The sequence below is a fragment of the Podarcis pityusensis genome (assembly GCF_964106645.2).
Source record: "Podarcis pityusensis genome assembly, chromosome: 7".
NCBI classification, from domain to species: Eukaryota; Metazoa; Chordata; class Lepidosauria; order Squamata; family Lacertidae; genus Podarcis; species Podarcis pityusensis.
Window position 1 is genome coordinate 22218285 of NC_138031.1, and position 26538 is coordinate 22244822.

The window sequence follows — 26538 nt, forward strand, 5'->3', positions numbered from 1 at the left end:
GACCAGCCCTACCACTAGCCTGCCCAGATCTGGCAACCACCCGAAGACAGCAATTCTCAGTTCATTAAGTTCTCAAGGTGCCTTAAAATAGCTTCCCCATTGATTTCATTGGAAGCAGGATCAATGTAAAAGGCATTAAAATTCTGAGTGGTCAGTGATTCATAACCCTGTCCGCATTCTGTATCGGTGGCTTGCATGCAATATGTAAAATCTACACGTTAGACAGAGCATTTCTGTGCAATTATCCGAGTCCCCAGAGTACATCTGATGGATTATAAATTGCCAAGAAATACAGTTCCCTAGAAGCCAGTTTCACAGCAGTATCTGGGTTAATGCAAATTATTCCCCTTGCCACTAGTGGCTAAACTAATGCAGTGATGGTGTATCTCATTTCCTGAGCTAGAGTGGGAATTGAACACAATAAAGTCGTGCGCTAACATGAGCAAATAAAAAGAAGATGCCCTCTTTTCCATGCAGAATTAAAGGTGACAACTAGAAATTCTGGAACAACCCCAAATGCTTTTTAAAGGATTCAGGAGAAACAGATGCAAAGTGGATTGTAAAAACCATTGCTTTGGGTTAAAAATTTATGTCAACTGAAAATTGTTAAGGAACCAATAATTCTTATTATTTAAGAGCCAGTGTGATATAGTGGTTAGAATGTTGGACCAGGGCTCAAATCCCCACTCAGCCATGAAGCTCACTGGGTGACCTTAGCTCAGTCACTGTCTTTGAATCTAACCCACCTCACAGGGTTGTTGTGAGGATAAAGGCGGGAAGCAGAGAACTATGTATTCCATTTTGATGGGATATAAATGCAAAATAAACAAGATCCTCCCATTTATTTCCTGGTGCCAGGACTGAACCATCCCTTCTTTGCTATATTTATTCTCACCAAAGTACTTCTTTATTTTACAAATATACAAACCACTTCACATCCTGAAGCCATCAAAATGTATACAGGGTAAATATGAAATAAAACACGAAAGCTCCATGTTCTAAAAAAAACAAAGGGTCGCATCCAGTGCTATGCAATGCTATCTCCTCTCCCCCTCAAAAAAATCTGTTCCAGATGGAGCCCCCAATTGTCTAGAGCAGATTTTGAGGGTGCAGAAGAGGCTGTGGGGAGACGTGGGGAAAGTACCATTGCATGAATGGAAGTCTGTTGTGTGAGTGGAACAGCAGCACTGGATAAAACCCAATAAAACCAACTCTACAAACTCTAAAACAATCAAATAATTTTTACAAATTATAAAAGCAATAAAACCATTTTTTTTTTTTTTTGCAGATGTACAAAATGACTGGGTCATACCTCAGGAAAAGCCCCCTTAAACAAGCATCTTCAGTAGGCACTTAAAGATCATGATGCTAGGTACCTGTCTTAATTTTAGCCGCTTATTCCAGTGGCTGGAGCTACAGCACTAAAAGCCCAGTTTTATAAGCTAAGCACACACCCTGGAGCATATGGTACTCTCAGAAGTGCCCCATTTGAGGAGAGCAGTTGCTGGGCTGGGATATAAAGGGCAAGGCAGTCACTTAGGCAACCTGGGTCCAAGTTGCTTGTGTGTTGTCTATCATTAGTCCCATTTTCAAAATCTGAATGCACAGCATTGGGAAACAGTGGAAAGGCCAGACCAGGTTTTCTACATACTGCAAGTGTGGCATTAGGTATGAAAAAAAAAATGAATAAAGAAAATAGCCTCCTCAAAACTAAGGGGGAGAAGTGCTGTAAATGCAGACTGCCTCCCCCCTCTTTGCTACCCACAAATTCTGGCAGCAAAGAGCTGGCATTTAGGCTAAAAGGAAACCTAATTCCACTGTGATCCTTTAAGCTGCAAGGCGGATTGCATCTTTGCAGTTTAGGGATGGTGTAAAAGTAAGGGAATTGTGTTGGCAGGAGTGGCGTCGCTGCCAAGCATCACTGTCTCCCAGGGATCATTGCCATTCAGGTTCTCATTCCTGCTCACTTCATGGTGTCACTGGGCAAGTGGGATTGCTGCTAGGCAACAACCAGATCCCAAGCAAGCGAAGGATTATCATCATCTGATCTGCACCCTAAAATATGCTTGCTCCAAGTCCCCTCTCCCTGTGGAATTGGATTAGGGTAAGTGGGATGTGCATACGAATAGACATCCCAGTACATCCCAGTATAAAACACAGGAAGCTGCTTTATGCCAGGTCAGATCACTTAGCTCATTATTGTCAACACTGACAGCAGCACAATACATTGAGCACAAATACGCCCAGAGAGACTGTGCACACTAGGGTGTGCATTTGTGTGGTGGCCTTAGAAAAAATTTAAAAATATGCAAGGAGTACTTCTGACTTCTGTAAATTGAGTGAAGAGTACATGAGTTAGAACGTGTGGATCGAGAACTGGCCCCCACAGTCACTTACAGACTCACTGTTAAGACCATGTGCATGGAAGACAATCTTACTGATCGCCAAAGAAGACACGAGTTAGCAAAAATCGTATTTTGGAACAGACCTTGTTACAAACCACCTCCAGTATAGGAAATTAAGATTAAAATATTTGGAGTATGGGTTGCTGCACACTCAAAGAAAGATAATCAATTTGACTGAAAGCTCGGGGAAGGTTTTTTCTCTACTAATCCAAGTTTGAATGGGTCTTCTATTAGTTAAGAAGCTGAGATATAAATTTCCTTATGAGACTTTTCGTAAATAGCGCTCAGCACCTGCCCACCAATGTCCTAGCTTTCATATGTATCGACCAGCATTTCCATCAGTGCTTATGTAATCTCTGATGGAAAGAATGGGTGGTTTTGATGAATGCACTTAATAGAGTTTCGACAGAGTAAAACCTGAGAAGTAAATTGAATAAGTGAAGATGGGAATCCAATTCAACCCTATTAGTTCTCCTCAGAAACCCCAAATACAGAATCATGGAGCTGGACGGTACCTAAATTCTGTCTTAAGAAGGGGAAATGTTATCAAATACTTTGGATATTTATTGGGTAAGGTGGACTGGGGGACACTAAACACTCATAGGTGTGCTAAAACATTCCTCGGCTGTGTGATAGATATACCTCTTAAGATATAGACTCATTCCCTGCAACACAATCTTGCCTTCAGATGCCATCAGGCCAAACCTACCACATGAATTCAAGTACAAATACTTCTGTGTAAACATGCAGAGTCTGGAAGCACCCACTGTGTCACAAAACAAGTTGCGTCACAAAACAAGACATTAAGATTCCAGCACTGCGCTACAATGCTGCTGACATCAGATAATGACCAGTAATATGGTTTGAATCAGGGTGCATGTGCGGAACTGGAACACAGTGTTTTCATTTGATTGTGTGAACAAAGTAAGCAAAGCTAATGCATGGCAGTGATATGTATGTCAAGCTATGTTTAATTATAATGGAAAGGCCAGTGGAGACGGAAGCAGTGCATACAGTTTAGTTATTTCATTCTAAGCAAGCAATTGCTGTGCACTTACTGTCCTATTGACAAAATATTTCTTTCCTTACGCTAGTGATCCTGTTAGTATCAGGGAGCAGACAGTTTATTAGTAATTTCTCAACTTTCTTGACATGTTCTGCCAAAAGCTATTAACGTGTGTGTGTGTGTGTGTGTGTGTGTGTGTGTGTGTGTGTGTGATTTTGTGGTCTGCAAGTGTTTATTCCTGCATTTTACAAAAGCTTGGTTAGGTTTATCAGTAACCGGACTAGCATAATGGAGACTTCCGGGTTGGCGCCATCGCCGAATGGCGGACTCCCTCCGAGCTCCGGAGGGAGCCTGCTCGGCAGGGGCTGGGTCCTACCGCACCGGCGATGCGGGGACCCTTAAAAACCACGGCCACGGGGGCCGTGGACATGGAGACTCGGCTGGCACCGCTAGCGCCCTCCCGACTCGTGAAGGAGCCTTTTTAAAGGCTACGGATCGGGTGCCGGGGAGAAGCGTGGTGCTTTGAGTCCTCTGCTATCCCTGCCGAGCGAAGCCGCATGCCATCCGGCGGAGAGCGCTGACTTCTTCCATTGAAAATTCGGACTTCTTAACAACAACCCGTGAGTAATTTGGAAACCGGGTTCAAAAGGAGAAAAAAAGAATTTTTTTTTTTTTCGGATTGGACACGAGCGGGGGGGGATCCAAAAAGGAAGTCAGTCCCCCTCCCTACTGTAAACCTTCCAAAACAAGGATGGGGAAACCAAGGTCCAAAAAGATTTGTATTGCTGATAAAAACTAAGAATTCCACGATGGGGAACTACAAGAACTGTGCTGGAGGAAGAATTGAGGGAGAAGGGAAACGTAACCCCCCCCCCCTGTGAACCGGGGTGATTGAAGAGAGAGCCTGGTGAAAAGAGTCGGAGATTTTGACAGCTGTCAAAGTAGCTGTCAAAGTCGGAAAGCAGAGAGGATTTTATTATGAGAACTTTGCTGGTTAAATTTGTTATAATTTGCTATAACCCGTTAAAACTTGGATACAAAATGGCGAAAACATGGATAACAATCGGACTTTTGGACTAGAGAAAACAAAGTTACAACAATCCCCCTAGAGGAATTTCGGGACATTACAAAGATGGTCGTAAGTGGAAAAATACCATTGGAATTTTACAGGACTGGTTATCTTCTGGGAAAGCTGCAAAACGGAAATAATATTTTGTCTACAGGGTGTTCAGCTAAAGGAGACAATAGAATTTTCTATTGAAGAAAGGAAGGGACTGAACGCAAGTTTTTGTTCCTGAATAACAATAATCCCTGCAGAGTTACTAAACTTCTGAATTAGAACGTTTCAGCAGCGGAACAAGAGGAAATTGGACTACAACTTGGAAAGAACAATGGGGGGAGTTTTATTAAAGATTTGAAGTTAAATGTCTTAAAAAATAATTATAAAAAGAAAAAGCCAGCAAGGAGTTGGGGGAAATAGGTGATTTATGGACTTTAAGAATTCCAGGCAGATAACATGGTTTGGTGGTCAGGGGGAAATTAAACCGGGGACAGGGGGGGGAGAACTAAAATCCAAAGGCTTGTCAATTTTTTTTTTCTGAATTGGCTCTTTCTCATCTATTACACTTTTTTATTTCTTATTTTTTATATTTCTATTGTGTGGGGTGTCCTTATCATTAAAAAAAAAGGGAAATTGTGGAATGAAAATGGGGTGGGCCCTGGGGAGAGAACTTTTGTTTTTTATTAGGGGTATTGATGAGGAGTGTATAAATCTTAAATTCGAATAATGGTCTAAACAAATTAAGTTTCAATTAGAACTGAGAGCTTGTGGAGCCAACAATATGAAAGGGGAATATGGTAGGGGTGGGGGAAGGGGGGAGTCCCGGAAAGTGGATCTATGAAAATAAGGCTTTGAATGTACTTTAATCTTTACTTTCTGTATTTCTGAAAATCTTAATAAATATCATTAAAAAAAAAAAAAAGACTAGCATAATGGAAGGTATTCAAAACCATGGCCATATTTAATACCCAGAGCAAACATATGCTGTCTTCAGGGAGTTGCCAACATCTTACTTGTAAATTTAACAAACTAATTACAACAAATGGCTGTTAGTCTCAATTACGTTAGTCTCAGGTAGGTCCCAGTAAATTCAATGGGTGGCATTAAAGCATTACTTTAGTTTAAAAAAACAGAAGCCTTTCTGTTAGGGATAGTGAATATAAAGATTCCGAAGGACCTTAAAAAATTATTCATGTATGCCACAACCACAGCCAGAATGGTGTTTGCCCGGAGGTGGATATAACATGCTGTACCAACTGAGGAAGAGTGGCTGATTAAATTGATGGATTATGCTGAAATGGCAAAACTGACAGCTGTAATAAGAAACCGGGGGGGGGGTAATTAAAGAGGGGGGGGAACCCTGGCAAACAAGCAAGTTCATTAGTAGGATTAATTTAAATCAAGCAGTTAAAATTGTACTAAGATAAATGGAAGAGTAACTAAAAATAGAGTAAAGTGGAAAATGCAGTGTTATAAAAACTAAATTAGAAAATGAACTTCAAAAGTGGGGGGGGGGGGAGTCAAATATGCAATTGTATTGGATGTATGTGTTTGTGAGGTGTATAAACTTCCGAAAAACTGAAAATAAAATTTATAAAAAATAATAATAAATAAGGTGTTACTCAGAGTAGACCTATTAACTACCTTAACTATGTACATTCATTTCAATGGATCCCTTCTGAGTAAAATGTAGTTGAACACCACCCAATGTATTTATGGACTTGTGTGTATTGTTTTGGATATTTATCGTTGCTTGATTATTCATTGTTGCTTGATTGTTACATTTATTTATTTAAAAGCATTTATATACTGCTTAATATTTTTTTTAAAAATCTCCAAGCAATGTACAGTCTAAAAAGCAAACAATATATCATTAAAACATTAAAACTAAAACACAACCTAAACCCAGCAAAATGAAGGCAGATAAAAGCAGATAAATTAAAACAGAAATTCAGAAGACTAAAACATATTTAAAAGGGTCCAGACTTAGGGTCAGGGAAAACCCAGGACAAAAGGGCGTCTGCACAAGAAATCTGAAGCAACTAATGTCTGTTGCTTTACATATGGCATTAATGGTAGCAGCAGCAGCGACAGCTGTGTGGTCTAGTACTGAATGCGGAATTTGTACTGTATTTTATATGTATATATTTCTGGCGGTGGTTGGGATATTGTAGAGCCAACCTTTCTAACAAAAAGCTTCTAGAAATGAGAGGGACTTGTCGGTCTACAACTGCATTGCCATGAAGGATAAGACCCTCAGCTGAGGCAGCCATGTGCTACTACTACAGTTATCAGGGCTGGACCATGACATTTTGCGGCTTGAGGCAAATAAAAGATGGCACCTCCTTTGCATTCTAGGCATGTAGTCCAGCATCCTGCTCTCATAGTGGCCAACCAGATGCTGCTAAGGGCAGCAGGCTAGGTTCAGGGCAGGTTGTTCAGCACATGCTGCCTGAGGCTCCTGCCTCACACTTCCTGATGGTAGGGCTGGCCCTGACAGGAATGAACTCCACAACTCATCCTGGACTCATCCTGTACCAGCCCACAAACTGTTTCCATGAATATTTCCAAACTCTACACATTATGGAGCTAAAGCAGTGTCTGGAAATGCCCAAGTGAGTAACCAAGCAGAAAACCAAGGCTAAAGACAACTTCCTGTTTCCAGAAGGTTATTGCTAGTGATTTGGAACAATCACACCAAGAGTTCTGCTTTCCTAGCTCTGCAAATGTGATGTATCATAAAAAAGGAAGTGCATTTAAGGGACTGTGGCATTGTTAATGCTCACATGGGATACAGATGATCTTTCATAATAACAGCTATTACTCCCTCCCCCATCACTCTCAAAAAAGCAGACTTTAAAGCCTGCACTTATGGACAAATTGCAGGTGGGGACCAGGATCCAGTGGGTATGAACACATGGAGGAGGAGGAGAAAAAGACAGACAAAGTTTCATTTGTTTGTTACAGCAGCTTCCACTGCCAAAGAGATAAGTCAGCATTTAGTTAAAATACATTGCTAGCCTCTTCAACAGCAGACTGCTGCAGAGAAAACAGCTAGCAAAGTTCCATTGCCTAAGCAGTTCAGTCTCTCACATTAGACAGTTAGGATTCATGAACAGTTGTAACTTATAGGTAGGGTTTGTACTGTTATATGCTATCATCTCAACATGGACTGGTCATGTTGTTCGGATGCCTGATTATCATCTTCCAAAATAGCTACTCTATTCCGAACTTAAAAATGGAAAGTGTAATGCTGGTGGTCAACAAAAGAGGTTTAAAGACTCTCTCAAGGCAAATCTTAAAAAATGTAGTATAAACACCAACAATTGATTGGGAAACACTGGCCTGCGAGTTTTCCAGTTGGAGAACAGGCTTTACCAAAGGCATCATGGACTTTGAAGATGCTCAAACTCAGGATGCAAGGGAAAAATGTGCTAAGAGGAAGACACATTTGGCAAACCCTCACCGTGATCAACTCCCACCAGGAAACCTATGCCCCCACTGTGGAAGGATGTGTGGATACAGAATTGGCCTCCACAGTCACCTACTGTTAAGACCGTGTTCATGGAAGACAATCTTACTCGGCTACAATTGTTTGCCAAAGAAGAAGAAAGATGGCTTACGGGGAGATGTATGTAACTGGCTCCACAACCATTTTGAATCTCACACTGTGCACAAAGGAAGATAGGAAACTGCCTTATACCAAGTCAGACCATTGGCTCATCTAACTTAGTTTTGTCTACACTGACAGTGACTCTCCAGGGTTTTTAACAGGAGTCTCTCTCAGCCCTACCTGGAGATACTGGGTTTTGAACTTGCACCCTTCTTCATTCAAGACAGGTGCTCTACCACTGAGCTATGGCCTTCCCCCCAGGCTCTGGATGGTGGATCTTGGCTTTACACCATCCCAAAGTTTGCTTCCACCTGGGCAGAAGTAAAATATTTGTGGAAGAAGCGAGTTCTAAGGAACTGGAAGAATATGAGTCAGAATGGATGGCGCCACAGTATATAATATAAATAATGTAAATAATGAAGAAGACTATGTCCAATCTAAAGTCTCTAGTCAATACCCAAGCCGTCTGAAAATTTAGTTGTTTTTTAATTAACAACAACAAAAATCGAAGTAATGCCAGCAATCAGATTGGTTCCTAGTATTGAAATGCATAGCTAAATGCTCTGCTCAGGCCCTCATCCCAACCATTACCTGTCATTAGTATAGCTACTTGGCTGGCTTGCACTGAAATATTGTTTCCAGCAAAGCACTGTCTGGAACATCCAAGGTTGCTGGACACTTTGCATTTTCCAGTATTTGTGCTGCAATGTCAGTCCTGGAAGGACTTTCCTGGCGTGCTGTGAAGATTCCTCAATTAGCTGAATAGCCAACCTCTGCTAACCTCCAATTGATGAGCACAATCTTGCTCCTGTTTAAGTCAACAGCCAATGTTCCGTGTAATAAATTAAAATGCTTGCAATAAGTCCTGGTTGTTGTTGCTTGCCAACCACTCTAACCACTGTTGCCTACCCTTTGGGTTATTTTATTTTTTAAAGGAAAGCCAGTATCCACTCATTACAGTGCTTCCTTTTTTAAAATAGCAGGAACAAATATCTTAAAAGACCCTCCATACCTCTGTTTAAGAACATATTCCTTAAATTCACCACCTATCTAAGCTATAGAGCAGCGTCATAATAAGATAAGGAGAGCCCTGCTGGATCAGGTCACAGACCCATCTAAGTCCAGCATCCTGTTTTCACAGTAGCCAACCAGATCTCTAAGGGAAGTTGGCAGGCAGGAACCATGTCCAACAGTGATTCACACCAATTGGCACTCAGAGGTGTACAGGCTCAACAGCAGAGGTATAACATAGCCATCGTGGCTAGTTCATCATGGGTCACAGAATGTGAATTCTGGCCATTCCCTGGAGCCAGGATACCAAACCATATTGTGACCAGATCACACATTTACTTATTTCACTTATATCCCGCCATTTTGTTTGACATGCAAGCAGTTCTCGACCATTTTGGGGTGGGAGCTCATAACTAATAATTGTTAACATGTGAACCAGATACAGCCTGTATCCCAGAAACCACTGTTTTCAAGCCTCTGCTATCACAGGGATTACCGCTAGCCTTATCAGTGACAGCCCATGTCATGCAATACAGCTGCCCACTTGACCATATTAGAAAAGTGAAGGGCTGAGCCAACTGATGCAAGAAAGCAATTAGTGGAAAAATTCATTTTGATCCTCCCCCAGGTGTTCCTGCATCCTTTCTCAGATATCTTACTAGTATTTATCATTTGTTGCAAAGAGGGGTGTGGGGCCAAATCTAGCCATGCTTCAGACCCTCAAAAAATAATTTAAAAAATCAATGGGACAAGCCATTTAGATACATTATTTATATACTGCTTTTGGGCTCCACGTGGGCCCCTCCTCCAAAGGCATCATAAGCATAAATGAAATATTTTTTAAAGTTGGCTTTAAAACAACTAACTTATTCAAAGCTTGTTGTGAGCATCTGGGAAAGACTGGACTAAACATACTTGCTGTGATTAGGGCTGTGTCTGCCCAGATCCTGCTTAGTACCACCTCTGCCTCTCCCTTCCCCTTCCAGTGACACACCAACAGGGGTGAGACTGCTCACGGCCACCTCTCTTTTTGTCCTTTACCTGCAAAGGTAAGTTCCTATGGTTTTGGTGGAGGTAGAGGCAAGGCAGAGTGGGTGATTCTCAGCAAGCTTTCCTGGCCTTGTAGGGTTCATTTGGAACACACACAAAGCATTGATCTTTTCAGGGTGGGAAAATGCAAACATGCCTATTAAAACAGTAGCATTATAAAACAAAGCTATGGGGAATCAGCCTGCATGAAAAGCGCATCTGTTTCAAAAAAAATAAAATCTGAAAGCAGGGATAGAAGGGCCTCCACAAACCTTCTGAAAGAGAGCTTTCCGCGGCTTGACATTGTGAAGCCACAGCCTGCCATCCATTTGGGGCTTCTGAAGAGCAGCTTTGCAGTGAATCGTGACCAGAAAATCCTGGTCCCACAGGAGGTGGTGTGGCCGCCAACCTAGATGGCTTTAAAAGAGGGTTAGACAAATTCATGGAGGAGAGGGCCCTCAATGGCTATGGACCATTATGGCGATGCTCTGCGTCAACATTTGGAGGCAGCAATGCTTCTGAGTACCAGTTGCTGAAAACCACAGGAGGGGAGAAGGCTCTTGTGCTTGAATGCTGCTTACATGTTTCCCATAGGCATCTGGTTGGCGACTGTGTGAACAGGATGCTGGGCTAGGCAGGCCATTGGTCTGATCCACCAGGCTCTTCTCATGTTCTTTTCTCAACCAGCAATCTCAGGGTTGCCAAGGTCAGTGTCTTTCGCTCATCAGTCGTCCCCATAAATAGTTGCTTATGTGCTTACTGTGCTCAGTTTTAGGTTTGGGCGTCAGCGTATAAAGCCTTGAATGGTCCAGGACCCAAATATTTGATGAGCTGCCTCTCCCAATATGCTACAACCTGGCCTTTAAGATCCCTGGTGGGAGCTGCTGGTGGTGAAGGGAGATTTCACCCGGGCAGTGACACAGAGCAGGGCTTTCTCTGAAATAAGAACCCCACTGTGGAATGCTCTCCCACTGAAGGTACACTTTATCCCCTAACTGTTCTCTTTCTGTTGCCATCTGAAGGGTTTAAGGTGAAATTTATATAGTACTGTATACCATACATGATATACAGAGTGTGTTGAGATTATGTCTGCTGCATGATGTACTTTATGGTATTTTAAGCGTGTATGGTATTTATTCTTACTTTATGTATTTCTGTGTACTGTCCTGCAATTGTCAGGGTGGTCTAGAAATAAAATGAGGGTAATAATAATAATAAATAATAATAATAATAGATGTTTATAAAATATTCTATACACATTCAGTCATGCTCGCAATCACTGAATACCTACAAGTGTTGACTGATCTCAGGTGTTGACAGAAACCCAAGCATGCGCCATCTTTCAGGAATCGCAGCCAGACATGCTTGTAATTTCTTTGTGCCAAAGTGAGTGTTCCACAGCCTGTTTTCAGAGCAAATGCTAGAGTTAATTAAGGTTAAGTAACTGCCTGGGAAGCAGAACAGAATGTGTTTGCCAGTCTGCACAGTGCTGAATGCTGATTCATACCACGGGAACATTTTTACAATTGTTTTGCAGCTAAATATTAAGATGCCACTACATTCTCCCCAAGTTTTTAATTTTTGCGACATGCATAATCGTGCACATTCAGAAGGCAGCCTAAACCGCTAGAGCAGCCTTTCTCAACCTGTGAGTCCCCAGATGTTGTTGAACTACAACTCTCCTCACCCCTAGCTAGCAAGGCCAGAGCTCAGGGATGATGGGAGTTGTAGTCCAACAACATCTGGGGACCCACAGGTTGAGAACTGCTGCGCTAGAGAATCAGCATGAGGTGGATGGCATGTTAGGCTGCCACAGCTGTCATTGTGTCTATGTAATATATGTTCTAGCACAGCCTTCTTCAGCCTGATGCCCTGCATATGGGTTGGACTCAATCCCCCATCAGTTCCTGCCTGCAGGGCCAATAGGTGATGGGAGTTGTAGTCCAAAACATAGCAGGAGGTTGGAGATGGATGTTCTGGTAAAGGCTTTCCATGCAGTGCAAACCATCTAAAATCTTTCACTGCAGCTGGAAAATTATATCCTAAATGAGTCTGGGTGAAAGCATAGTTCAGACAATGCTGGCTGGAGTTGATGCAATTGCAACCTCAGACATTTGGAGGGTGTGACCCCGGGCAAGGTTGGCATAGATGACACTCTAAAACAGTGTTCCACAGACAGTGGTTTTTAAGCAGCAATGATACAAGCAGCAATGCCCTGTTTAATAACAATGATACAGAAGAACTAGGCAAACACTTTTCTTTAACCCATCTCTGAACTAAGCATGCACTCTAAGAGCAGGACCGCCAGATGTAAGTCGGGGAAGTGCCGCAGCTCAGTGACAGAGCTTTTGTATGCAGAAGGTCTCAGTCAGGTTCAATCCCTTCCATCTCCATGCAGGGCTGGAAGAGGCTCCCAGTCTGAAACCCTGAAAAGCCATCATCAGTCAGTGCAGATAACTCTGGCAAGATGGACCAATGGTATGGCTTGGTTATAAGGTAGCTTCCTATGCTCCTTAGCAGCCTGGCTAATTAAACCTGTCTAGCAGCGAGGCTTTCAAGATTGGTGAGAGTGGGGGAGCTGCATGAGCACAATTCACTGGCTGGGACTGGGAGAGGACGGAAGGGTAGCGATTTAAGGAAAAGCAATATGTAGTCCAAGCAATGAGACAGGTGAATCGTTTCGGCAGCTGTGTGCATGTACATCTACAGGAAATTTTGGGAGGTGGGGCAAGGGTACAAAGTACAAACACTGAAAGGAGAGAACAGGCTAGTTTCGCACCAAAAAAAAAAAATTGCCAATACTAAGTCATCTGCAAATGCTTTCAATTTATACTGTTTGGCTCCGACTTGTATACCCTTAACCAATTGGTCCCTTCTAATCATATTTAAAAGAACCTCCATGACCGATATAAAAAGCAATGGGGAAATTGGGCAACCTTGTCGTGTCCCTTTCTCTATCTTAAATTCCTCCGTCACCACATTGTTAACAATTAGTTTGGCCTTTTGTTCAGAATATATTGCACTTATACCATTTTCAAAACCTTGACCAACCCCCATCCCCTGTAGGTTCCTCTTCATAAAACTCCAGGAAATGTTGTCAAAAGTTTTCTCCGCGTCCACAAATATCAAAACTGCCTTGGTATTAATGTTCACTTGTAATTTCTCCAAAATGTTAATTATGTTTCTCATATTATCAGACAAGTGTCTGCCCGGGAGAAAGCCTGCTTGATCTTTATGTATCTCTTCCACTAATACTTTTTTTAATCTTTTAGCCAAAATATCTGCAAAAATTTTATAATCCACATTAAGCAGAGATATGGGGCGGTAATTCTTAAGCTGTGTCTTCTCAGACTCAGTTTTCGGTATAAGTGTAATGTAAGCTTCTTTCCACGACTCTGGTGCTTTTTTCCCTTCCAAAATTTCATTACAAACTTCCTTTAGTGGTTGTATTATCCAATTTTTCAAAGATCTATAGTATCTTGAAGTTAAACCGTCTGGCCCTGGAGATTTACCCAATTGCATATTCTGGATGGCACCTTCTACCTCCTGTTCAGTTATTTTGTAATTCAACATTAGCTTGTTTTCTTGAGAGATTTTTTGTAGTCCATTTATTTTCAAAAATCGATCTATGTCAATTTCTTTCTGTGGCCCTTGTGTATATAGTTGTTTAAAGTACCTCTGGAAACAATTTCTAATCTCCACTGGGTTCTGTATATTCTTTCCTTCCACTTCCAAATTTGTAACAGTATTAAGTTTTTGTCTTTTTTTCATTTGCCAGGCCAGCAATTTCCCACATTTATTGGCCGACTCAAATGTCTTTTGTCTCATCTGTTTAATTTTCCATTCTATTTCCTGATTCATCATTTTCATGTATTGTACTTGATGTAACTTTATTTCTCTCAAAATCTCTTGCAACTTTGGTTTTACTCTCAATTTCTTCTCACCTTCCTTTATTTTCTCCAGAATTTTATCTTTCTTCTCATTTTGGGTTCTCTTCTTTATTGCATTCTGTTGTATCAGGAACCTTCTCATAACTGCTTTACTTGCGTCCCAGATTACTCTTTTTTCAACAGTAGTATTCGTATTAATCTCGAAATAATCTCTCAAGGTTTTTTGGGCCTTCTTAATCACTTCTTCATCCCTAAACAGGGTGTCATTCATCCTCCATCTGAAAGAGCCAATTGGTGTTAGTTTCATCTCCATCTTTACAGCATTATGGTCGGAGCGGGTTTTAGGGCAAATTTCCACTTTTCTTGTCTTTGGAGCCAGTCCTCTAGTTACCCAAATTTGGTCAATTCTTGTCCATGTCATTTTGGCTTCAGAGAAGAAAGTTCCCTCTCTACCCAAGGGGTTCTTTGTTCTCCAAATATCAACTAAATCCAAATTGTCAGTCATCTCAAAGAAGGTTTTCGGTAGCCTACCATCCTTAGTAATCTGATTTCCCCTCATTTGGTGCATAAACTCCTACTGTCAAGAATTTCTCTCCTTGTAGTTGAATTTCGATTGCCACGAATCTTCCTTGGTCATCTTTAAATATAAATTTCGGTGATAGGCTTTCCTTTGCATAAATCACTACTCCCCTTTTTTTGACTTTGTCTGATGAAATAAACTCTTGACCCAGTCTTTTGTTGATCAATACTTTTCTGTGTAGCCTTACCACATGTGTTTCCTGTAAACAAATCAAGTCCAATTGTTCCTTTTTTAATAAATGGAAGACTCTTTTCCTTTTTTGAGGGGAATTCAAACCGTTAGTATTCCAACTTAATAGTTGCAAAGCCATGATGTAATTACTCTGCTTTTCCTCCAACTGCACCAAGTGTTTGTTCTTGTTCTGTCAGTGGTGTTATTGTCACTTTCTCTGAGGAGTCCAATCCAAAGGGTAATGTAGCTATATCTAGTATTCCTCTTTTTAATAGTCCTTTGTCCGATGCTTTTTGTTTTGGTCTTCTGTCTGTCGGTTCTCTGTCCAATGCACTTAGCTCTTCTCCAGATTCTTTCTGCAGGTCTTCTCCGTGGTCTTTCAAAAATCTTTCTTTGTCGTCCACTGATCTTATTTTTATCTTTCTTCCTTTAAGGCTAAAAGATAGACCTTGGGGGAATTCCCACCTAAAAATGATTCTGTTACTTCTCAACAGGGCAACCAAGTCTCCGTAGTTGGACCTAAGATCCAAAAGGTATTTCGGAATATCTTTAAAAATCTCCACTCTTGACTGATGTATTTCCAAGGTCTTCTGAAAGTGCAGGCTCAAAATTTTGTCTCTCTCTCCTCTTTTGTTTGGAGGGTAATCAAGCAGTCTCTCACCCTGCTCTTCTTCCCCCCTCTTCCAAGCCTAAAAGCACTCACTATCTTAAATTCTTCCTTCTCCAAATCTAAATCCCAAAAGTCTGCAAATTCCTGCGCAAGAAAGTCAGTCAGACTGTCCTTCTCTAGTTCAGGCACAGCCCTGATCCTCAAGTTCGTTTGTTTCTCCTTCAATTCAATCATAGAAAGTGTCGACCTGTGATCCTCAAGTTGCCTGTGTATGGCTGGTATCTTCTCCTCTACAGCAACTGCTTTTTCCTTGGCTTCTTCAGCAGTCTGTCGGGTCGAAGTAGATTCCTGTAGCAATTTCTCTATAGTTTCTGTATTAGTGTTCACCTTTTGTCCCAGATTGTTAATGCTTATGGTGTTTTGATCAATTTTAGTTGATGCTTCAGCCACTTGTTTACTTAATTTTTCCAGCGATTCATTTATTTTGCCTAGTGCAAGTGCTAAAACATCTTCAGATGCCATGCCTTTTGACTTAGATTGTATAGTTGCAGCCGCTGATGGTGCAGAAGGGCCAGATGTTGATGCTCTTCGCTGCAGCCAGGATTTCCCAGACCTCGTTGTTTTGTCTTGGAACAGATCTACTTTTTCTTTTCCATCTGCCATAACATTTTAGCTGGAACCCAAGGTCAATCCCACGGCTATAATTTGTTTTGAAGTGGAAAATTCCCCTGGCCCAATTGTTGTAACAATTTCGAAGATTTCCTCTAGGGGGGGAAACTGTAACAGTCAAAACTTGTTGCTTTAAAAAATAACTCTTTTTAAACCCCCATTTCACCAAATAAGCAACAATTTCAATTTCAGTTACTTCTCAGTCACTTTAAGATCAGGAGGAGACAGCCAGAAACAATATATCTCCTTTGCAGAGCTAGCTGTCAAAAAGTACTCTGTTCACAGACAGCGCATTTCACAATACGGCAGTCTTACTGTCCATTGGCAGCCCGTTCCCAGGTTTTAAGCAGTGGATTCTTACTTACTTCCCTCTCTTTTGCAGGAAAATATAGTTCAAACCTTTCCCCCCTCCTCTCCTGCAACCAAGGGGGGAAATCACTTATTTTGACGTTTGGATTTTAGTCCTTCCCGATCGACTTTCCAGGTCTTTAGCTTACAGCTTCTTTGCTTTAGTCTATTTACAAGAAACGGAAGGCGGACTTCCTGTTTATGCCTTCCCGCTTCGGTGCCGAATTAAGCCTTTTTTTCCTTCCTTTTTTTTCTTTCCAATTTGTCCTACTCACGGGTAGTTGCTTTTTATAGTCGAATTGTCACAGGAAGAAGACAGCGCTCTCCGGTAACGGCTGTGCGGCTTCGCTCCACGGAAGAAGCAGTTGACTCACAGCACCGCACCACTCACCCCGCTTGGTTCCGGAGCCCGTAGTTGGGTCCCTTTGCGAATTGGGGGGGCGCGAAAGGTGCCCGCCGAGTCCCACGTTCACAGGCTTCACCTGCCTGTGATTTTTGAAGGGTCCCCGCTTCGCCGTAGCGGTACAGACCCGATTCCCGCAGAGCCGGTCCCTCCGAGTCAGAGGGAATCCACCATTACTGATGGCGCCACCCCGGAAGTCTTAGTATGACTTAGTATTGACATTACAGGAGCCAGAATCTAGTACTAAAAGAGTAATAGAACGGATTCAAGAATTTGGTCAGGTTGCAGGATTTAAGTTGAATAAGTTAAAAACTAAGGTTTTAGAGAAAAATTTAACAGCGATTGAGAGAAAGAGGTTTCAGAAGGAGACAGGATTAACACTGGTTAAGAAAGTGAAATATTTGGGGGTCAACATGACTGCTAAAAATGTGAATTTATTTAAGGATAACTATGAAAAATGTTGGACTGAAGTGAAAAAAGACTTAGAAATATGGTCAAATTTGAAGCTTTCACTGCTAGGCCGTATCGCTGCGATAAAGATGAATGTATTGCCAAGAATGTTGTTTTTGTTTCAAACACTGCAAATTGTGGACAAAATGGACTGTTTCAAGAAGTGGCAGAGAGATATTTCCAGATTTGTCTGGCAGGGCAAGAAGCCCAGAATAAAATTCAAAATACTAACGGATGCAAAAGAAAGAGGTGGATTTACCCTGCCAGACCTTAAACTTTACTATGAATCAGCCGCATTTTGTTGGCTGAGAGAATGGCTGCTTCTTGAAAACACAGACATTTTGGACTTAGAAGGTTTTAACAATGTATTTGGGTGGCACACATATTTGTGGTATGATAAGGTCAAAGCACATAAAGCATTTAAAAACCATATTGTCAGGAAAGCATTGTGTTATGTCTGGACAAGATATAAGGATCTACTTGAAAATAAAACTCCAAGGTGGCTGTCACCGAAGGAAGCGAAGGCTCAGAAAAAGCTCAATATGGAGGCCAAATGGCCGAAATATTGGGAAATTCTGGAACAAGAGGGAGATAAATTGAAATTGCAGAGCTTTGAAAAACTAAAAAATAAAGTGCGAGATTGGCTTCATTATTATCAAATAATGGAAGCATACAATTTGGACAAGAAAATTGGCTTCCAGGTGGAAAAATCAAAACTGGAAACAGAACTGTTAGATCCTAAAGTTAAGAATTTGTCAAGAATGTATAACTTGCTGTTGAAATGGAATACTCAAGATGAAACAGTGAAATCCGTTATGATTAAATGGGCACAAGATGTTGGACATAATATTATGATGGCTGACTGGGAACAGTTATGGACCACAGGTATGAAGTTCACGGCATGTAATGCCTTAAGAGAGAATATTATGAAAATGATATACAGGTGGTACATGACCCCAGTCAAGCTTGCAAAAATTTATCATTTGCCCGCTAATAAATGTTGGAAATGCAAAGAAACTGAGGGTACATTCTTTCACCTTTGGTGGACGTGCCCAAGGATTAAGGCTTTCTGGGAAATGATCTATAATGAAATGAAAAAGGTATTTAAATATACCTTCCTGAAGAAACCAGAGGCCTTTTTCCTGGGCATAGTCGGCCAATTGGTGCCAAAGAAGGATAGAACTTTCTTTATGTATGCCACAACAGCAGCAAAAATTCTTATCACAAAGTACTGGAAGACACAAGATCTACCCACCCTGGAAGAATGGCAGATGAAGGTGATGGACTATATGGAACTGGAGGAAATGACTGGCAGAATCCGAGACCAGGGAGAAGAGTCGGTGGAAGAAGATTGGAAGAAATTTAAAGACTATCTACAGAAATACTGTAAAATTAATGAATGTTAGAATGATGTTGGAATGAAGCTAAGGGGTTTTTAGTAGCAATGCTACAAGGAGTATGTAAAAATGGACTGCTAACAGATGAGAATATACAGTTATTATATATTAAGATAAAGATATAAGATAAAAACAAAGAAGGAAAGGATTTGCTGAATTTAACTTACTGAACGGGAATACAAAAAAGGGGAGGTGTGAGGTGGTCAGGGAAACAAGTGAATGAAAGACAAAATATGGAAAGATTGATTTGTTTTTAATTGTTTTTACTTTTTTGCATTTTGTATTCTCTTCTTTCTTTTTTTATTCTTTTTTTTCTTGTTCTTATTATTATTATTGTAACTTCTTTTTTTATTTTGGAAACTTTAATAAATATCTTATAAAAAAAAATTGCTTCATATCTCAGGCTCTACAAATACCACAAACTTACTCTTTTTTTGATAATGAAAATTGGGAATGTGGGGATTATGGTTCATCCAGGGCAGGAGGACTGGCCCTCTGGCCCTGCTCCCTGTGGTGACCCATGTCTGTACGTACGTATGTAGACACTGCAAAGTGTTCTGAGTTCAGATGAAGATTTAAGGGCAATACATCCTTCTAGGAAGCAGCAGACATGTGAAGTCAAGTTTCAAGTTTATTGCGGCCAAAGCCAGTGACACTAAACACCACAAGATCAGACAGCAAGAAATCAGCAACAACTTCAGAAAAGAAAAAAGGTTACACAAGGGAACTTCGCAGTGTGCCATTCAACAGAAGAGATTTACGCTTCTTAATTACTAAAGTGCAAAATTTAGCCACCTCATATGATATTGACCTTGAGGAATCTTCCAGGAGGTATTTTCGAAGAATTTCAGGGGAGGATTCCAAATAATATTGAAGGGGTATAAATTTTGATAGAAGCGGTAAAATAAGTTGAACTCGTTCTTCACTATAGAATTCGCAAGATAGAAGAATGTGTGTGACAGATTCTACCTTATTAGACATACAAGGGCAGAGACGCGCATGCATTGGAACCCGCGTGAATTTGCCGTACAGCACTGCTGAGGGCATTGTCTCAAAGCGGGCTCTAGAGAAAGCCCATCTATAGGCTTCGTTAGTGATGTTAGTTAAGTAAGGGGCAGCTGCAAAATTAGGCCAAGCTTTTAAACATCTATACGTCTCTGGGAGTAGGGCGCCTTCTTGTTGTAATTCGATATCATAAAGTCTCCGAGTGATAGTAGCTTTTGCCTTGTTCAGAGTTCCAATAAAAAGATTTTCAGGGTTTAGGCCAATTTGTTTGATCTTGTTAGTTATTTGCATAAGCCAAGGAGGATAGGGAACTGCGGCCAGGAAGCAAGGTAATAGACCCTTAGGATTGTAATGGATTTTCAGCCAGAGGGATATTGCTTGTTCCCAGACTTTTAATTCCACTCTGGGCAGTCCTGCCTCTTGCCTTAAGACTGCATCAGGTGTACACTTAGGGGTAGCAAATAATGATCTTAAGAATTTAGATTGTACTGTTTCAAGGGTCTTAAGGTTGGCAGAGGGGCTAATTTGAGAGCCATATAGAAGTTGGGCTAAAGATTTTGCCTGAAAGACTGTTAGGGCCATCGGGAGGAAGCCAGCTCCTTTCCTTCTGAATAATCTAAGGATAGCATTTGCACTTCTTTCTGCTGATATAGCTGATGTGGTCAAGTGTGTTGAGAATTTGGCATTATAAGAGAAAGTAATGCCTAAGTATTGGAAGGTCTTAGTCTGTTCAATGGCGTTTCCCTTTACGCTCCAATTATCCTTCCTGAAGGAGCGGTTAAAATGTACAATTTTGGTTTTGGCAAAGTTAATTGTTAACAGTTCAGTGTTACATTGGTCACTAAACTTTCCTAAGGCACGTTTCAGACCCACTTTGGTTTGAGAGAGAAGAACAGCGTCATCCGCATACATTAAAATTGGTACTTTTCTGCCATTAGAGAACACAGGGGGGTGGGTTTCAATTTCACGGCAGCATGTGACCAGGGAGTTAACATAGATGTTAAATAGGAATGGGGCTAATAGGCATCCTTGTCTAACTCCTCTTTGGACTGGGATTTCTCTAGAGAGTCTGCCGTCCTGTGCAAGTCTTATCTGGAGGGTATTGTTCTCATGAAGCTTAATCATCAGAAGTAATAACCTTCTGTTAATACCCATATTGGCCAATTTGGCCCAGAGCCTGCTCCTGGATACAGAATCAAATGCTGCCTTTAGGTCCACAAAGGCCGCATATAATGACTTTTTCCAATATTTCGCATACTTATAGACAAAGTAATCTAACACTAAGCAGTGATCAATGGTGGAACGTCCGGATGTAAACCCTGCTTGTTCAATTTCTAGCAAGTTATTATGATCTAACCATTCCCATAATTTTAGGCATAGATGTTTTGTATAAAGTTTACAGATCACATTCAGGAGACTAATTGGTCTATAATTAGATGGATCAGAGGGGTTGCCCTTTTTAAATATGGGAACAATTATAGCTAGTCCCCAATCTTTAGGGATTTCAGTTGTCTTATCTATATATGAAAATAGATTTGCAAGGACCGGGGCCCACCAGTTTATTTGCGCTTTCAGAAGTTCAGCGACAATGAAATCACTTCCTGGGGCTTTGCCAGATTTCATTTGTAGAATTAGCGAAGTGATTTCAGTTTCAGATGTTGGGGGCCATGGTGTATCATTATCTAAGGGGATGTTAAGCGGCGCAGAAGGATGATGTTCCCTAAACAGCACTTTATAGTGCTCTTCCCATGAATTTGCAGGGATTATTGTGCCCTCATTAGGAGCTTTGGTTTGACTGGAGATAATTTTCCAGAAGTTGGAATTGTCTTTTTCTATTGACGCTTTTATGAGGGCCTGCCAGATGAGAGAGTCTGCGGTTCTTTTTTTGGTTTTTAATAACTCTTTGTAGTTCTTTTTTTTAAGTTGTAACTCCAATTTAGTGATAGGGTTAGGATTTTGCTGGAAGACCTTAAAGCATTCCCTGAGTATAAGTTTTGCCTGAGTGCATTCATGGTCAAACCATTTTTTGTTGGTAGGGGAGTCATTTTGGTTAGATCTTCTGGGTCTTGACAATAACGGTTGGAGTTTTCGGATTAATGTGTTATAATGGTCAATTGGGGAGGTCTCTTCAGTGTCGTTGGAAGTCAGATCAGCCCAGAGGAGTTGACCTTCCATTGATTGTGTCCAAATACCAAAATTGTTATTAACATAAGGGGACCATTTAATTCTGGATCTGCCTATTTGTTGTAAAGCGCTAGGATCAGGAGTCTGCGGGGCAAGCCCACATCTAGAGGGTTCCCAAAATTCAGTCCTTTTAAGATTTAGGGGTAAATGGTCACTTTCGGTTCTTATATCTACAGTAAATTCAATATATTCATCGAAGAGTTCTTGGGAGACAAGGATGTAGTCAATAACAGAATGCCTTAAGCCTGACCAGTAAGTAAATTGGCCAGGGCAGTCCCCCGAGGAGAGGCCATTTAAAATAACAAGGTTTAATCTAAGTGCCATTAAAAAAAGACATGTACCAGCAAAATTGGTAACTGGGTCAAGTGAGTGACGCCTGAATAGGGGCCAATGTTCATCATTAGCATTTAGGGGACCCATTCCACTTTCCTTGATTAACTGTTCGTCTGAGTGGCCTAGCCTTGCATTAAAATCCCCACCAATAATTAAGGAGGCAGAGGGAAACTTATTTGAGACAAGGAGAATGCAGTCTTCCAGTTCGTTCCAGATGTTTTTAAGATCAGTTTGTTTCATAAGTGGGTGAATATAAACATTGATGCATATGATCTTAAAATGGGTGGAGAATATTTTAACGGCCAAAATCCATTTTTTATCGATTTTCAATTGGATAGGGGAGACTCCTAGATCTGTCGATACGAAGGTGCTCAAACCTCCCGCCGGTCTTCCGCCTTTTGGGCCGATTGAGGCAGGGGAATGGAAAGCAAAGTAATTGTGTAGTTCGAAAGGATTTTGCATCCAGGTTTCTTGGAGCAGGATGATCTTGAACTGTGATACGTAGGTTAAAACGTCTTTGTCCCTTGTTTTCGATTGCCATCCAGCAACGTTCCAGGATAGTAGTAGGGGTGAGAGTCATTTTGTCTCTTCAATAGCATCTAGGGCTTTCCCGGGGTCGTGGAAGATGCAACCATTGGATGGTTGAGTCTCCGGTAATGTGATTAGGGGCGCCACAGAGATTTCGGCGTGGATTTCAGTTGGGCAGAGTAGGGGTGTGTGTTCTGCCGTGACCTGAGGAGATTCATGACCCATTTTTCGCTCCAAGTTAGGTGGAATATTTGCCTCTTTTGTGGGCGCTAGATCTTCAAAGTTGCAGAGATAGAGTAATAACTCATCTAGTCTGTCCGTTATCTCTGTTTGTTCGGCTTTTGGCAGATGGGAGAAGGAGACAAGTAATTCCTGCTCCATCGAATTCTCAAGATGAGTAGCCTTTGATAGGAGGGGCATGGGGGTCTCTGTCCAACTAATTAAGTCTGAGGGTGGAGAGGTAGAGCTCGTAGTAGATGGAATGCCCTCATTTTTAATTGCTTTCCTTTTAACTGGAGAGTAGGGAATAAGAGGGCAAATCTTAGTGTTGATAAAAACTCTTGTGACATGTGAAGTGTTAAAGCCCGTGATTATCTCAAAGGGCTTTAAGGCACCTGGAAAAGGCAGCCTGGGCTTCTTTGCAAAGCCCTGCACAGCTGAGCATCCCGACTGCATCTGCCGCTCTTCCCCCCGCCCCCCACTTCCTTTTTTTAATGGTGTGCTACATTCGGAGCAATACATAAGCAGAGCCGAAACCTCCGCAGCACACAGCAGCAGCTCCTCCGCATGTGCCTGGGAGTGTGACTGCTGCAAACCGACACAGAGACAGTCAGATAGCGCTGCACGTGTTAAAAGAAGAGGCCGGCTGTGGGATTTGGAAGCATTGTTGTTAGATAACAGCATTTAAGGCAAGCAAGCAAGCAAGCATTGCCAGGGTGTTGTTTTCGCTTTGCAGTGCGTCAGGATTGGCAATAATATCAATTACTCTCCCGGTGCAAAATACGCGCCTCTCCAAGGACAAGGGGGAGAGCCTAACTCCATCATCGCAGGCAGAGCAAGCAGAGCCCTGAAAAGCAGCTGCTCTTAGAGGGCCAGGCAGGCCAAGGCCGTTTCCAGCTTCTGAGGCACTGAGAAGTTAATACCATAAATCCAGACTTCTAACTCCACACCTTTGCAACACAACACCACATCATGTGCCCTAGTCTACAGTGGCATTTATGTGTATTATTATTACCATTCCATTTGTGTGGTCACTCCAAAAGGTCACTGGCAACCTCTCCCATTATTCTCACAGCAGCCCTGTAAGGTAGTCTAGGTTAGAGATAGTAGCCGGTCCAGAGCTATTTGGTGACAATTGCAGCTTAGCGGGATTTGAACTTACAGCATTCTGAGCTCTACATCACACTGGGTGTCAGGCAGGGGCCACATCCTTCTTCTCCACCACTCACTTGTTTTTGCTGATACGTTCATAGCTGCACGAGACCCAAAAGGCCTCATCTTGCTAATCTGCATGTCCAAAAAGAGAAAGAGAAACTTCAGGAAACAACCTATGTTTCCTGGCTGACTGGGGTCTGAAAGCACAATAGCCACTAGCTTAGAAAGACATAGGGGCTTATTTGGTCCACTGATTCCCAGCTGTAGACTACTGAAATATAGCCAGCCAGCCTGCCTGTCTTCCTTTCCTCTCAGTCCTTTTCTGCCTGCTAAAAGGCTAAATCTATTATGACCACAGCATGGTGACCTGAAAACAGCTGGTTGCTCTGTGTTGATCAACAATCTCCTTGCTAGGGCACTTCTCGATGCCCTCTTTATTGAGCATTCATCCCAATTTGTTTGCAGGCAGATTATACTACTGTTTAATGAGCTTTTAATCTGATTTATTTGTGGGGAGGCTGGATGACCCTGCAGTTATCCCACACTTTCCCAGTGCATTTTCTTGTAACTTTCCTCACTGTAAAAAGTCTGATCTTTTGGGGAAGTGGGTTTGTTGCACAAGATCTTCCAATGAGCTCTAATTGCTCAACCTAAATTTGACGGTATGCGACTGAATCCCACCCAAAAATAGAGACATTCTGGAAGCAGGTTTCGGGGCAGGTTTTGAAAGGGTCAGCTCAGATCAGCCGGTGAATGCACCACAGCTCTTGTGACGTGCCGTTCTAAAATGTTTATAGAAGCACTTTTACAGTTCTAAACTAATAGAAATGTGCTAAGTGGTGCTTTCAGAGCATTGGAGTAAATGCAGCTGACAGGCTAACCCCGCAGGTAGGGTGAGAGAAGCTTCAAATCTGCAGAACAATTTGCAAGACAAAGTGGGGCAGAGCGGAGCAGCATATAAGCAAAAAAGTATGATTTATACTTTTTTTATAAAGGACATCTTGCTGAGCTTATGCATGCCAGGTTATGTGTGTTACCACCAACACAACCTTCTTTTACTCTCACTGCAACTATTCTCTTCTCATGGCATTTTGCTTTTCCCATACCTCCCTTCTTTCTGTTCCTCCAACCATGTGTGTACATATGCCTGCCAGTTTAGGATTGTACTACATGCATCTGATGATGTGGAGTGTGATCCAAGAAAGCTTGTGCCATATAATGCTTCTGTCACTATTAAAGATGCCACAAGAATCTAAATATGCCCAAGGGTTTCTTTTCATCAGTTAACTTGCTCTTTGGCCCAAGAGCTCTCGGAAGAGCAGCAAGGTTCCTCAGTTTCCCGTTCCACCAGTGTCTGCCTACCGAATTGGGTGAGAATCCACAGAAACACCTGCTAGAAGCATAGGTTGCCCAGAAAGGGGCGAAGTCTATAATGTGTAAGTACAGGCTGCCAACTTATGACTGAACCTCACACACCATGGCATGGTGCTGAAGAGAAGCAAAAAGAGACTATGGCAATTCAATGTATTGAATGGGGTAATGCATTTCAGAAATAATGTCTTAACAGATTGCTTTATTTGTGCATTTAGCAATGACAGAGTAAAGCATCAGAAAGACATACAGATTTTATTTGTCCACTGAAGAACCCTAAGGCTGAATTTCACAGCTTTTATACAGGATCTGACTTGGCTGTGGTGAATGCCAGACATATGGTCTGAAACCTTTCAGAGATTTTTGTTAATGTTTGTCCTTCCATAACACAATGGGGGGGGGGGGCACAAAACAACCAACCCCTCCCCCCCGTCACAAACACCCACGGCAAAAAGGGGAAGGGTAGAGTGGAAGCTCTCTACCATGGAGCTCAAGAATAAAAGAATCTACCATGTTATCCTTTCTCATACCAGCAAGAGAGTGGCCAGTTCCACTTTCGGTTGCACATAGATGCCACCAGTGCTGTTGGGCTAAAGATGGTATTATACTGCAGGCAGCTACCAGTTCAGCAGTTAGGTGGCATGAGGACTCAATAGTTTCCACATGGTCCTATAATATCTCAGACTTGAGCCAAGCTTATTTGTTATGAGCAACCAGTTACTCTCAGACTGCTTCTTACTATCCTGCATGCCTGCTCTGCCCTCAGATTAAGAGCTCCCTGTGCCAATTTTAAAATGAACAAAAAGCCAGAGACCCAGGTACAGATCTCCTATGTCTTCTGGGTTCCATAGTCTCCCTGTTCCCAGGTCTGGGATGAGAATCACTTCTTTGTATTTGTTTGTGAAGCATCTATCTACTTCCCTAGGCAAAGGCTGAGAAGTCTCAGCTTGTATGTCCCTTGCATCGTTTCAAAAGCAAAACAGCCAGGCTGCAAAAACTGACTGGCTATCAATAATAGACTTGTTTGTTTGCTTCCTGTCTGCCAAGGTGTTGAACATCACAATTATAAGCATTATTATTATTGTTAATTTAATGCACTAA

General features: G+C 41.8%; 1 protein-coding gene across 17 annotated transcripts in view; it reads right to left on the bottom strand.

The window, feature by feature from the left end:
- Positions 1 to 26538, bottom strand: part of DCSTAMP (dendrocyte expressed seven transmembrane protein) — a 54171-nt gene that overhangs the window by 21026 nt on the left and 6607 nt on the right. For 3 of the 17 annotated variants that reach the window (XM_081013779.1, XM_081013772.1, XM_081013783.1), the window contains 2 exons: positions 24074 to 24198; positions 11416 to 11526 (listed from right to left, as the gene is read on the bottom strand). The exons of 12 other annotated variants lie outside the window; for them this stretch is intronic. The gene's annotated coding sequence lies outside the window, so the exon portion shown is untranslated. The remainder of the gene's footprint in view (positions 1 to 11415; positions 11527 to 24073; positions 24199 to 26538) is intronic. 2 more of the 17 variants (XM_081013782.1, XM_081013780.1) reach the window with 1 other exon arrangement.